Source organism: Sinocyclocheilus anshuiensis, unplaced genomic scaffold (genome assembly GCF_001515605.1).
Source record: "Sinocyclocheilus anshuiensis isolate Anshui unplaced genomic scaffold, SAMN03320099.WGS_v1.1 scaffold930, whole genome shotgun sequence".
NCBI classification, from domain to species: Eukaryota; Metazoa; Chordata; class Actinopteri; order Cypriniformes; family Cyprinidae; genus Sinocyclocheilus; species Sinocyclocheilus anshuiensis.
The window spans coordinates 263,667-279,305 of NW_015539900.1; the positions used below are offsets into that span (position 1 = coordinate 263,667).

A 15,639-nucleotide genomic window follows, 5' to 3' on the forward strand; every position below is an offset into this window, starting at 1 on the left:
TTCTCCATGTCTCTCCTCTCTCGCTTTCTCTGAAAGAGAGCTCTTTCTCTGTCGCTCTTTTTCTCTCTCTCAAGCCCACGCCTGGTGCAGGCTTGGTTGAATCATGGGATTGAGTGGGTGGGAATGTGCTTCTTTTCTCCCAAAGACACGCAGACATGCATACACACTGGCGAACACAAACTCACACACTGACGTATCCCAGGCGGACTGGAGGATGCAGCCTGCGGCTCAGATTTCTGACATTTCTCCTCCCTTATCTCTTCTTTTCCTTTGCATTTCCTCAATTTCATGTGCTGATGCATAATGGATTTCTGCATACTGCCCGATGTGTGACATAATGTGCCAGTGCTCGCTAACCTTTTGATTCCATTAAAACTGCATTACAGATGCTTTTCCTTCCCCCACTCTGTGATTTCTTGTGCACGGCAGTTGAAAAGCAGAGATTGATGTGAGAGTATAAACAGCATTACTCAACATATGGTTTCATCAGGCCAGCCACAATATATGCAGTATGCAGACACTGTAGAATTGTGATTTTGATTAGCCAATTGTGGCATTCTGCGGTCAGATATTTGTGTGTAATGATGCTAAAGTGTAGATTTGCATGTTGTCCCTGGCAACGAATTTCACTCCAGAGTCTTTCTTCCAGCTCACTAAAATAATTTCAGCTCAAATCAATATTTCATGCCCATTTTATTTATATAAGTTGCAGTGTATTTAGCATGAAAATGTACAATCAATCAGTTATTACTGTAAAATAAACCCCTTTAGGATAAAGACCCGTCTGCTTTGTATTTGTATACCTGATGATCTTACCTGGTTTATTTTGTAATATTGACCATCAATAAAACCTTCAGATTTAAATTACAATTAAGCTTGTCTCTTTGCGTATTCAGATCCTCCTGGGAAGTTCATATTTATGAATCGGAAAGTCCCAATTATGACATCAGGTGCATTCAAATCATTTTGATGATATTTTTTTACTTCTCTATTTCTACAAAATGAAAAATAAAGAATTCGCATCTGGCATGTTTTTACTTTTTATGTTTTTATTTAATTCATGCAGGTACTGTAATTGTACAGTACTTGCATGTTTTGCAAATGCAAATGGGAGAAAAAAATACTTTATTAATTTAAACAAATTTACTGTTAATACAGATGCTGCATCCATTTCCAGCCACCATGTTTTCTCACTGACCAGCCCTAAACTTGGAAACTCTGGGCTGAAAATTATCTTTCAGACATAACTTGATTGATTTGAGGTGAAACTGAAGCTTATAGACAAAGGCACTTCCATCTCAATTAGGGGTCAAAATGTGGCTAGTTAGCATGGTTATGTTAGTCCCTGCTGGTATACTGTACACCATCTTGGCCCAAAAAGCATCGTTATCAGTCAGTCATTAAAACGTAGCCATGCATTTTGTCTAAAGAAACTGTCAGACTTAACACCAGCATGAAAAGGCTACTTTAGTATGAATTTCAATGCTGGTCCAGGCTTGTTTATGCTGGTGGACTGACATTCCTTATGGAGAAGCTGTTTGACTAAAAGTCTAGCTGGATAAAGTGGATAAGCTAAATAAGCTCGGTAGGCACACAAGGCTGATTTGTGTATATAGTATACATACAACAATGTAGAAATAAATCTGGGATGACATAAGTTGGCAGTCTGGCATTTGGCCTAGAGTTGCTTTGTAGAGCAGACAAAGCATGGGTCAATCCCACTGTTTGATTAGCCTGCACAAAAATAGCCTTTATCAATACTTACCTGCTTGCTGACTGAACACCTGAGACTTCCTTTTTGAGTATGGAGTTACATGGACTTCTTTCTGGAGCTACTGTAACATCAAAGCGTGTCATCCACTCCCACAAAATCACATTGTGGTGGAACAGCCCTAGAAACACCAATAAATTAAATGTATATATAGTTTGCAGACTTTTTGTTATGTATGTTGGTAATATTTAATTGTTTTAGTAATTTAGAAGATAGATGCTGGGGAAAAAAACATGAAAAATCTTTAGAACCTGCGACCATCTTTGCACCTGTTTTTCTGTTGACATGTCTTTTCTTTACTTGAGAAAACTCAAACTTGAGTTCTCAGTTGATAGGCTAGAGAGGGGTCTTTGTGGTCTGTAGTTCCCAGGCTGTAATCATGGCTTGATTGAAAGAAAAAATGGAGTAGTGTCACGAATGCTGGGCCTAGGGAGAATGCTTAAGCCCTGTGGGATGAGCGGCTAATCAGTGGAGGATATGTGTTGACAGATAACATCTGCACTGACTTTAAACATTTCTCATGTGGACCTCACTTAAATTTTGTGAGAGAAAATGGCTTACAGTTAATATGATAAAACACAACCAGGCCTTTCCCTTTTCTAAAGTTACAGCCTAATGCTTCTTTTATTGTTTTCCACTTTTCATTTGCCTTGTAATATCAATTCAGAGAACAACACAGTCAAAATGTAGATTTTTATTTTTGTAAAGGTATAAAGGTAAGGAAGGAACCTGTTGCCATAATAGCAATTTTAACTTTTGATTCTAGTTTTTCTGGTGGGTGGCTAAGTAATTGCATTCAGTTCATTTTAACTCTTTTTTTTTATTATTATTATAAACAAGACTCCAGTCCATGGTGCCAGATTTTGTGGTGGGTGGCTAAGTAATTGAATTCAGTTCATTTTAACTAATTTTTTAAAATTATAAACAAGACTCCAGTCCATGGTGCCATGTAACCAGTTTCTCTTTTCCATGCATGGAATGTTATGAGGTGCCAAACACGAAATAATTATATATAAATCTGAATATATAGAAGTAAATCTGAATATATAGTTATAATTCTGAATATATAAATGTAAATCTGAATATATAGTTATAAGCCTGAATATATAGAAGTAAATCTGAATATATAGTTATAATTCTGAATATATAAATGTAAATCTGAATATATAGTTATAAGCCTGAATATATAGAAGTAAATCTGAATATATAGTTATAATTCTGAATATATAAATGTAAATCTGAATATATAGTTATAAGCCTGAATATATAAATGTAAATTGTGAATTTATAGATATAAGTGTGAATATATTGTTATGTCCGAATATATAGAAGTAAATCTGAATATATACTTATACGTCTGAATATATAGTTAAAAATCTGAATATATAGAAGTAAATCTGAATATATAGTTATAATTCTGAATATATAAATGTAAATCTGAATATATAGTTATAAGCCTGAATGTATAGAAGTAAATATGAATATATAGTTATAATTCTGAATATATAAATGTAAATTGTGAATATATATTTGTAAGCCTGAATATATAAATGTAAATTGTGAATATATAGATATAAGTCTGAATATATTGTTATGTCTGAATATATAGAAGTAAATGTGAATATATACTTATAAGTCTGAATATATAAATGTAAATCTGAATATATGATTATAAGTCTGAATATATAGTTGTAAATCTGAATATATAAATGTAAATTGTGAATATAGAGAAGTAAATCTGAATATATAGTTATAACTTTGAATATATAAATGTCAATTGTAAATATATAGAAGCAAATCTGAATATATAGTTATGAGTCTGAATATATAATGTAACTGAATATATAGTTATAATTCTGAATATATAAATGTAAATCTGAATATATAGTTATAATTCGTAATATATAAATGTAAATATGAATGTATAGTTATAAGTCTGAATATATAGAATCAAATCTGAATATATAGTTATAAATCTGAATATATAATAGTAAAACTGAATATATAGTTACAGTCTGAATGAATAGAGGTAAATATGAAAAAATAGTAAATTCTGAATATATAAATATAAATTGTAAATTTATATTTATTATTCTAATTATATAATAATAAATCACAATGTATGTTTATAAATCTTGAGTATATAAATGCAAATCTGAATATATATGTAGTCTACATTTCAACATAATTATATCTTTACTATTAGGCATGTCAATAGGCAGATGTTCTTGCGTTTTTAATGAAAACACCAAACCTATGTATCCTGTACATCTATCAATGCAGATATTGTACTATTACTGTCTATCGCATGCTGCTGCAATTGTTTCTATTCACTCCAATCTCAATTTGTAAACATATGATGTTGTTGGCAATTTCCCTAGCCCTCTCAGCCATGCTGAACTGTGCAGAACAGATGGGTATTATCATTGTCACTGACTGTGAGGACCTTTTGGCACCACAGCCAGCCTTTTTTAAAGTATATAGAAAGATTAGTTAAGATTAGATTAGTGAGATGGACTTACACTAATTAATATAGTAAAAATATTTACATTGATAACTATATACAGTATGTACAGGTATAATAAAAAGTCTATTGATATGGTTTATTATAAAGATATAGTTATACTGAGATGAAGACAATATATATCCATATTTGCATTTATACAGTATATTCAGGATTTATACATATTTTCAGATTTCCTACAAGAGGAATACCAAATTATTGTTTTAAGTGTGAAAATATAGCAGAAATAGCACCAACATTCAAAAACAATGGACTTGTGATAAGGCTCCTGAAATAATCAGGTCTTCACTTTAAATTTTAATTTAGTGATGAGTGAATTTTTGCTAGAAAAAGAGCAGCAGAAATAACATGCAAGTGTTCTTATGCAAAACCTATGAAAAGAGTGACACTTTATCTCACAGAGTATGACGCAGCCTGCAGAAGTGGCATGCATGGTTGTTGTCACCACTAGAATTACCTACTGTAGCCAAAGCAAAATAAAATAATTTAACCTGACAAAAGGCAAAAGAGCTGTGTGCGTGCGTACATTTGAATAATGTCAGGCTGTAAACGGGTTCGGGCTTTTAAAAAGCTGTCAATCAAAATTGTCGGGCTCGGGCCGAATTCTGTCGGGCTCGGGCCCTGTCGGGCCTAACTTTTAAGGCCCAATTACAGCTCTAATCTACATTGTCATCTTTTTTAAACTCTAAAACATGAAATGTGGAGTTATCTGCTTTTGGCAATAAAACATCTGTTGGAGTTATCTGCTTTTGCTATAAAACAACCTTTTAATATGTAAAAAAAAAAACAACTGCAGTTTGATATTACTTGGAATGTGCAATAAAAAAACGTGATTTCTGAAAAAAATAAAATAAAAATGGAGCTATCAGTTTTTGCAAATGAACTCTTCATATATAAACATGTAGTTTGAAGACTGTTTTTGAATTTTTGGCAGTGTTAGTGAGACCAGAGCTAGCATTTATTTGAAATATTTATGTACCGTCCTCCTTTTCTTGATGGTTGGCTATGCTATTTACTTGCTCAGCACTATTGGTGCAGGGAAGGATGAGAGGAAAGTGACTAAAGATGTGTTTCAGGGTAAAATGAAAAGAAGAGAAGATATGACAAGCCTTCACTTCCTGTGTTAAATTTCTGTTGTAATACATTTAAATATGTTTGAAATTTTGTTTGAATTTGGTCCCTTCATTCAAAAATCTAGAAAAAGTCTAGAATCAGTATTGGGGAGACCAAATACAGTATATTGACAATATATTCACAATAAATGATTTCTGTATTTTGCATCTATGCTTCTTTTAATGACTTTAAATTTACTCTGTATTAAGATTCTGGTTGTCATTGTATATTTGGAAAGCACAGTACTTATACAGTGCATGTTGTGTATGTTTATTATCACTAAGAAACAGAGTTTAGTTTACGTAAACAACATATTGCAAAGAACAAACTTTGCCAGAAAAGTATTACCCACTTGATAAGTCAACAATGCATTGTGTTGCCTTAATAGAAGCATGTTGCATTCATTTAGTACAGCACATGCAGTACAGTATGTACAATAGTTATCCTGAATGGCTTCACAACTGAAGTGCTTACATTTAAAGGACAGAACCCACCGGAGAAATACCACGCCATTGGGGTTTTTGTCCTGATTTAGCAACATAATCTCCCGTATCACTCCACATAGTTGCTTAGAAATCCAATCCAATAGCTTTTTAATTATCCTCATTCAAATGCTTGCTCTATCATTAAAAGGTCATCTGGCAGTCTGAAAACCCAGTGGTGTGCCCTTTCCTTTAGTATGTTCACACTGCTTAGGAGAGCTCATCGCTCACTACACTAAACAAAGGGTGACGTTATGGAGCCGCATTAAACAATTAAAGTCAGATGACCATAATGACCTGCAATTCAGTGAATGTATAATTGTAAACGTGTTGCAGATGAATCTGTACCTGACACTGCACTGTGATTATTTAAAAGCTTCATATTACATACATCTCATATTACAAATTAATGCAATTCTTTGTTAATTTATATCATAAGTATGATCAATGAATAATTAGCTAAGTAAACATTTAAGTTACCCCTGTTAGAATTGGACTAGATTGAATAAGCACAGTTAATTAAATGTAATAAATAATTAAGAATCAAACACAAAGGGGTACATCTGTGAATTAAAGGGGTAATTGATTAATTAAATATGGTAAAACAGAGCTATGAACAGGGTTATTCTATGAAACGTTCCTTTTTCAGTATGATAAAGTATATTTATATAATGTAATTTAGAAATAATCTGTTTAAATGTTCAAAAAGTGCATTTTGCCATCTCAAGCAAAAGATGTAATATAATTATAACTTCAAAAATGTCACAGGGTTGACACCTTACCGTTGTGCTGAAACTACAATGTTCTTATTAGAAATTTTAATGGTGATATTTTTATAGTTTTTCAACATATAGGCCTATGTATTGCACCCGAAGTCTTTATCTGTCAGCTGCTCATGGCAGCTGCACTATAAATATATGTTTTGTACATTACGTTAGAGCTCTAATTACCCACCCCAGTCATGTACAATTTCCTTTGTGCTTGACAGCAGCTTAATCGCAAATTATTATTATTTTGTCGTGCATATCAGTTCTGTGCTATAGCTCAGAGTGCATTGTTGATATTAAATAGTTAACTATATAGAGAATTCAATGTTCAAAAGGAAATTAAAAAACCTACTAAATGAATAATAAATATAGTTCTATATAAGGAATAGTGGACATACTAAGGCATGACTTAAAAGAACGTTTAAAAAACCTTTTACACATTAACATTTAATGCATTTTAGAAGTGATTTACTGTGCCACTGTGTAGTAAATGTCATACAGAATACTAAATAAAAATCCATCTATCCATTCATCCATCTTCAACTGAATTGATCTCAAACAATTTATGGAAGAAATTTAGTTTTTACTTTTAAGTACCTATATTTAGGCCTGTCACGATAACTGTTTGTTGTGCGATATATTGCCCCAGAAATAATTGAGATAAGTGATATTATTGTCATTTTAAAGACCATTTTATGCCACTGAATATATAATCCTAACATAACAGCATAATAATGCAAGAAAATATTCAATTTTTCAATATTAAAATATTCAATATTTCATCAAAATATTAGATACCTTAAAAAACCTGAATAAATTGTAAATAAACTTTTCTTACAAAAAGTGCAACGTAACAAGTAGAAAAAAAGAAATCACAAAGAATGTATGGAGATTTTTCCATTTACAGATTTTTCCCTGACCTTCTTTTCTCTTTAAATGAAGGGTGCACACTATTGCTGAAAAACACAATCACTACTTAGCAGTCAGATGTCCATTTGCACAAAGGCACAGATCGCTAAACAAGACCATATCTTCAGATTAACCTTTTTTGTAGAAGCATTTTTTTTTCAATTTGAACTAGCACCTCATGACTACATTGCGTTATGTACGAGAAGCTGCAAAAGACACAGGCGCAAGTGGAATGTACAAAACATGGTGACATTAATTGTTAAGTAAATATAATGGGTGATATATTGCGTCACCAAAAATGATTGAGATCATGTACATATATTGCGCGATATATTGATTATTGCGACAGGCCTACCTATATTATACTCATTTGTCTAATTCTAACCCCCTCAAAATAATAAAGAGATGCACTACAAAATAAAGCTGAAAGCTGAACTGAAGTCATCAACCCTATCCTACAGTTGCTTTCTGTATACCCTCTAAACCCTTTGTTTTCCACAGCTGGTACTGTCCTTGTGATGGAATCCTTGCAATGCAATTTTCCGGATAACTTGTTTTAATCAGCTAATGCCAATGTTTTGCAGACATGACATTGAAACCGTTCAGCTATAAAGGAAAGGACTCTTATTTATAACTCTAACATTTTTACATAATTACCTCTGTATACTTTCTTTTTCACGGCAGTTTCATTCAATACTTGGGAAAGATTTGATTTTGACATACATAATTTGCATTACAGTACATTTGCATGTTCTGTATAGTATTTTGTAGTTATGTGTGTGACTTTATTTCTGCTAGAGCTGTCTCAGATTTAACAGTCCATTAGAGGTCAATTAATAAAAACCAATTGAATTTTAATATTAAATGTTGTTTTGCTAGTTCATCAGTGTTTTCCCAGATGCCAGTGCCTGGTACATTTCATGGAGTCATGCCCAGGCTGTTTTTAAAAGGAGCAGAAATGTTTTGTAGAAGGACTGCAGCAATTTATATTAAAACCATCTGTTACCATGGTGACATTCACCCCTCATCTTTTGAGATATTTCTGGAAAAGAACGTATTTGTGCGCATACACACTGAATCCAGAACTAAACACAACCACACAGTATATTACTCAACTGTATGGATTATATTGATATTTTTCTGTCCCTATTTAAGTTTAGAAACCTGACCTGTGAACATAAAAGGGTAAAGTCCTGCACTGTCCTATATCAGGGTTTATTTAAGGTCACATGGAGCACAACTATCCAGTGAGAGTCAATATGAAAGGCTTAAAATAACCACATGACGTAGTAAAAACTAGCCAGATTATAAGCAAAGTCTAATGTGTAATGTACATTTTAAAAATGATTTGTAAGGTAACCTTAAAGTGTGTTTATGTGGTAATATCTAAATTAATTGGTTTTAAGTCAAAAATATTATTTAATAGGGCTGGGTAAAAAAAATGTATTTCTCGATTTTAATTGATTGTCATTTTTATGAAACAATATGGATTCTTAAATCCCAAGAACCGATTAGTCTAGCCTGTTTTCAATTAATGAACTGAACATTGTAGCGGTCATCTCATCGCAAAAAATGCAATAAAATGAAACAAATTCTCAGATTTCAAATTCTTACCATTTTATTACAATATTCAAACAGTAAAGGCCGTTTTGGCGCTGTTAAATGTGGCGTGTCAGATTGCTATAGCAACGCAGTTCAAGATAAGTAGCAGCGCAAAGAACTGTATTTGAACTCCACTTTAATACCAGTTTCAGCACAAAATATACATGAATGAACATCTGAAGTTATGTTAAAAGAACAAGTACAGCTTACCGAAATCCGTATCCTGTCTCATGTAATCCCTCAATCATTAGCTATGTTTCCATCCACCTATGTTTATATGCATTTTGGATTATCACATACAAAAAAAACGCTGGATGGAAACGCCAAGATGAGCATAAATTCTAAAAATGCGCATAAAAAACGTATGCGCACAACTGAGTAGGATCAACTTTTTATCCGATAAGAAAAAATGCTCATAAACTACGATGGAAACACATTTACCGAATAAATTCCACCGTGCGCATTGAAAAAGTCATGTGACTTTGCGCTATGAGACGGGATAAATTGACTAACCAGCGGATCGATCTCATTCACAGGATCTATATGTTGTTTTGGTCGTTCTGAAATGCCTGAGGAAAGTCTGTCATCAAAGTATTTCTGTATAATTATTTTCTTACATGACTGCGTTCCCAAACAGCAGGCATCCACCTCTAAAAGCAATGACCGCATTTGTGTTACGTCTGCTGTCTCTGAAGCGCAAGTAATTTATTACATATGAAAATTATTATATTCAGTGGCTTTTCCTAGTTTTCTTAGAGATATTTAGTGCCAGTTTATCAGGAAGTGACGATTTTGTTATCTTTGACTCGTACGGTGCTTTATTCGCAAATGTTTTATGCAATATTCCAGTTCCCTTTCATGGGAACTTCGAACTGCGTCCTCTAGGGGTCGCTATGGGGAACGCCTCGTCGTGACCCGTGTCTGAAGCATACATTGAAAAAACACCAACTCGTTGGCTGGCGACAGCCATGACGTCACTACTGGTGCGACTATAGTATAAATAGGCGCCGGGAGCACACATCATTCACTTCTTCGTCTGAAGCTTGCGTCCGCAGCATGGCAAGAAACCTAGAGGACGCAGTGTCTCGTTCCCTACTCAGGGAACCATGGTTACATAAGTAACCTGAGACGTTTTGAGCATAAGTTAAATTTGCATCTTTGGATGGAAACATAGCTAGTGATTCAACCGCGGAAACGTGTATACATAACAGCTTGTAACCAATGTCACGTTACGTCACATTTACCTCAGAAAAACATACTTGGTGACCATAAACTCGTTAGTCAGCTAGAAAAATGAACTCTAGAGTGGAGCATTTTGCTAAATGTATGTACCATATAACACATTCATTATAACTTTTACTGTTCTTCAATGTATAATTTGTTTGAATAAATCCATCAATTTTTATGACAGCCGTCATTTAAATGTTTGTTACAAAAACGAATTGGACTAGAATTATAATTATGTGATTGTAACTTTATTATTATAAAATCTTCATTGAGTGTAATTTAAGAATTTATATATACTGTAAATCAGTTAATTTTAACCTTCAATATTATAGTAATGTAGTACTAACTGACTCTCATGTATATTTTACATTAGATACATTAGCATTAGTTGAGGGATTCTTTTTTCTTGAGAAAATTTGGCATGTACTGTATCTGATATTGATATTGATATTGAATTGAATCGAATCGAATCGGAAATTGAAAGCTTGAGAGTCAGAATCTAATAAAATCATGAAATTTGTGTCAAAACCCAGCACTACTATTTAATATGACTGAAGCAAACTGACTAGATTAGTTTACACAAACGAATAGTTGGTCTAATTTTTTAAGAGTCAAATAAGGTAGAAATAGCTTCTTAATGCAATGAAAGTTCTGCCATGATGTATAACTGGCATGTTGTTCCAAACCTGTATGACTTTATTTCTTCTGAGGAACGCATACTGTAAGACATTTTCTACACTAAACTGGTAACTTTTTTTTTTTTTTATAAAATCTCAATGAATGAAGACTGGATCTTTTAAGCTTCGGAAAGGATGCAGAAGCACTATAAAAGCATCAAAGGTCAACAACATGACTTGTGCACTTTATTCCAATTATAGCTATACAGTAGCTTTGTCAGCCTGACATTTAAAGGGATAGTTCACAAAATTATTTTACTGACCCTCTTGTTGTTCCATATCCGTATGACTTTCTCTTTCTTCTGTGGAACATAAAAGATATTTTGAGAAATGTCTCAATAATAGAAGTCAGTGGTCACCAAAACATTTTGGCTACCAACATTCTTCAAAATATTTTCTTTTGTGTTCTGCATACAGGTTTGTAACAACCTGAGGGTGAGTAAATGATGATGGAATTTACATTTTTGTGGTAAACTATACCTTGGGTAATTTTTACTGATAATCCAGTGAATAATTTAGTCAGTGAGTCTTTGGGGTTTAATAATTATTCAGATTCATTAAAAAATATGATCTGATTTATTCACAAATCAGCTTCTCTTGTGACTTCTAAAGAATTTATTTGGTCTGTTATGATACATTTTTGGTCAAAATTATTGCATGACTTCAGAAGTCTAATAAGTTTAAAGCTTGACTGTTCCAGTCCTCATTGACTTTCATTACAAAGAAATGAGTGACCAGAATATTCTTTATAAATTTTATCCTTCTAAAAGCCCTCCAAAAATGTGTACAGTGGAAAAACATTAGTGATATATCTATGAGTTATTCCATCAGAATGCATGGCTACTTTTGAATAAGCGTCAATGGATACACCTGATTTGTCAGTGGGTGCTAAGAATGCATTGCTAACCTGACCCCTTAAATGCATCTGAGCTCTTCGAAGATCCATTAAACATGATTCACAAAATAACCTGTACAATATAAACGACCCACAAGCGAATCCATAGTCTACAGAGTCATATCCGGCGATGACACATGTCCTTTCCCATCTTAAGAAATGCAGGCCCATGAAAATCAGATCCTCCTGACAGCTAATGAACATTACACCCCTTCTCCTCTCTCTCCTCGATCTCATTCCCTCTGCTTCTCTGATTCCTGCGTGGGAAGAGAGGAAATCTATTCAAGCTGAGTTTATTTTTGGCTCGCAGGAAGTCTGCAAACAGAGGCTCTTGAGTCACCAAAATGCACAATAGGCCTTTGCATCGATTCAGTAGCTCCGCCATCCTCACTACAGCTAAAGCTGTGCCAACTAATTACACAAGTCTTGATACAACTACAGCCGCTTCTAAAACCCTCTTCTCTCGGCACAGTAACTAAGGATAACCCAGACGTACAATGCGATTTGTCAGAAGGTTCATAGATTATGATTTTTTTTTTTTGCATTATCATTTATCATAACTAATGCGTTTGTTCTCATAGGCTAATCCGGAGTAACTCAGGATAACCCAGACGTACAATGCGATTTGTCAGAAGGTTCATAGATTATGATTTTTTTTTTTTGCATTATCATTTATCATAACTAATGCGTTTGTTCTCATAGGCTAATCCGTTTTCTTTAAACTATGTATAAATGTCAGATGGATATTGTGTTATGAACAAATCAAATTTCAGTCTATTATCCTGGTCCTTGGTATGCTATCAATCCCGCTGCCTCCAGTGGTATACCGCCGGACTGGGATCAATAGCGCTCTGACCCACATCTTTATCGGCTCATCATTCTCTGCATGGGCACGCGAGTGTGTGTGACTATAGTGAGTGTGTGTGAGCATGTACTGTAAGTCCATGTTGATCATCTTTATATTGGTATGTGCACCTCCATACGTCTGTAAGTGATAAATGTGCAATTGAGGAGAGTCAAGGCTCCAGTTCCCTGCTGAGATTGGGGGTTTTGAAGGCCATAGGCGTCCAAGTCTGTCAGCCAAAGGGAGAAGGATAGGCAGGAATAGATGAATAGAGAGATGGGTGGATGGAGACAAAAGTGGCTGGTAAGGAACAGAAGGGGTCATGGATCTTTCTAGGGGTTTTGTCTCAGGAAGTCAGGAAAGAAGTGGTGATGGATCGCATCTTCTGAAGTGGAACAGAGAGGAAAATATTAGCACTGTGCTTTCGATCATTGTTTTTCAACAGAGATTTGACCTGTTGTACAGTACGTCTATATACAGTACTTCTTTTGGAGGATTTCTTGTGTCAAGAATGTTATGAATGCTGGTCTGAATTTTTTATGCAAAGTTGTAATTATTCCCTCACTGGAAAGTGGCTTGGAAACTGGAGATGGTGTTGGCTCTCCATACGCTTGTGGATGCCCACAACCTCAGCATTAAATCAGGGGGAAAACACTCCCAATTCATCATAGTAATCCCATTCTGTCACAACTGCTGTCTGTACGAGAGCTCAGAGTCAGCTGTGATTTCAAGCATCACCAAGATACAAGAAACTGTTTGGAGCAACAGTTCGGAACTGTAGTCTTGTCTAATTCTATGATCAGGATATGTGAAAATTAATCACATATGAAAAATATGTGAAAGTGCATAATTGTTTCATTAATAGGTACATCACAAAATGTGTAGACACAGTTCACTCCAAAATCAAAAGGAAAATGTACTAATAATAATTTGCACAAAAAAAAATGTGTTGTGCATTGTGCGTATAGTATACTGTATATATGTATATTTCAACACGTATGACCTTTTAATGTGGTCATAACTGTGTATCTTGCTCTACTTTTCCAGTATGTATATATTTTTTTATGTTTTTCCCATCTGTTCAGCCACTGTGTGGTGACCCTTTTCCCTCAGAGACTAATTACTCACGCTGTGTAACCTCTCTCGTTAATACTCACGAAAAAGACAGATGGACATTGCCCATGCAAGACAGCAGTAATGAAATATACTTTTTGTCACCCATAAAAATATGGCCCAACACACATTCCAGCACAACTTCTGTGCTTATGCTTAACCAGCATATAAAAGACTGTTGAATCAGGTTTCCATGATAAAGTAGTATTGTGATTCCAATAATTCAGTAAACAGTTGGAGTAGGTATGGAGTAGGTTTAAGTGATCTAAAATATGGTCATGCAGAATAAGGCATTAATATGGGTTTATAAGTACTCATAAATAGCCAATATGCTTGTAATATGCATACTAATAAGCAGCTAGTTAATACTGAGAAATGGTCCCTAAACAAAAGTGTTACCATATTATTACAACATCATGACATTACATAAAACAAATGTATTATATTAAGCACATTGTTTCGTGAAAGCTGAAAGCCAGCCAATTTTGATCTGGTAAAATACACTCATGCCAAATATTGTCATGCCACATTTGTGCAATACTGGTCATATGTTAATTGAATAAACTGTTGCATAATTTAATATGTTAGTAAGATAATTATTAATATGTGATCTTCAAAACTCTGTAATGTTCATCTTTAAAGCCAGTGATGTAGCCACAACAACAAAAAAGCTGATATTGCTACTTGATACTGTAGAGTGTGACACATATAATGACATAGTACTGGGACACAGAAGAGATTCACAATCTATTCTCAAGATAACTTTACTAAATCTTTGAGTGATTTCGTATTTAATTTTTTTTTATTTTTTTTATTTTTTTATATTGCATTACATTTTTTACACTGCACTGGGAAAAACAACACTGAGGGAACAATGAATTGGCGTCACAGTCTTATGAATGGTAGTAGAGGATTCACCAGTATTAGGGGAAGATGGGTGGCAGGTGTTAGTCTCCATTAGAAAGCTTTTACAGGAAATCACATCATGGCCAATCCACACTCCACCTGTCACAATGACCTATTTCCTTTGCAGATGGAATACAATTCCAGGACGTGAGCCGCAGGAACTGTTAAGTTTTTCTCATTTGGCATCTCTCCAGAGACGACTGAGGGGAATTGCTTTATCAAGATGCATATGACATTAATATGTCAGTTTTATATGCACTGTAAAATGAGGGCACACGTAGTGGGATGGTCCACAAAGTGCTTTCCTATAATCTGTGAATGTTTACGGCAGATATAATATATTAGTTCACTATTGTCAGAGTTGACATAATATTGTGCTAATTAATAACTGCCAATTGGAGAGCTGTTTCTCATCAAGGCTAACACGTCACACTAAAACAGTGTTTTTATTTACTGGTTTCAATATCAGAACTGAGTACTGAATGCAGTGTTTCTGAGTTAATCTGTGGTATGCATTATATTATAATTATCTATTATAATTAATAAATTATTTATATAATGAAATATATGTATACTAGGGCTGAAACGATTCCTCGAATACCTCGAGTAACTCGAATACAAAAAATAATTTGCCTCGAGGCTTCGTTTAGTCCATTTACTGTAACTACACACGGAACACCGTGTTTCCCCACGGACTATTATTACTGACGCACAGTGGTGGACAGTAACGAAGTAGTTTTACTTCGTTACTGTACTTAAGTAAATTTTTAAAGTATCTGTACTTTACTGGAGTAGTTTTATTTTGAGTA

The 15,639-nt window shown here is 34.0% G+C and overlaps 1 long non-coding RNA gene across 1 annotated transcript in view; it reads right to left on the minus strand.

The window, feature by feature from the left end:
- Positions 1-1,539: 1,539 nt before the first annotated feature.
- Positions 1,540-15,639, minus strand: part of LOC107686020 (uncharacterized) — a 17,345-nt gene continuing 3,245 nt past the window's right edge. The window contains exons 3-5 of the long non-coding RNA XR_001634015.1: positions 12,438-12,442; positions 11,499-11,501; positions 1,540-1,550 (exon numbers count right to left, since the gene is read on the minus strand). This is a non-coding gene — a long non-coding RNA (uncharacterized LOC107686020). The remainder of the gene's footprint in view (positions 1,551-11,498; positions 11,502-12,437; positions 12,443-15,639) is intronic.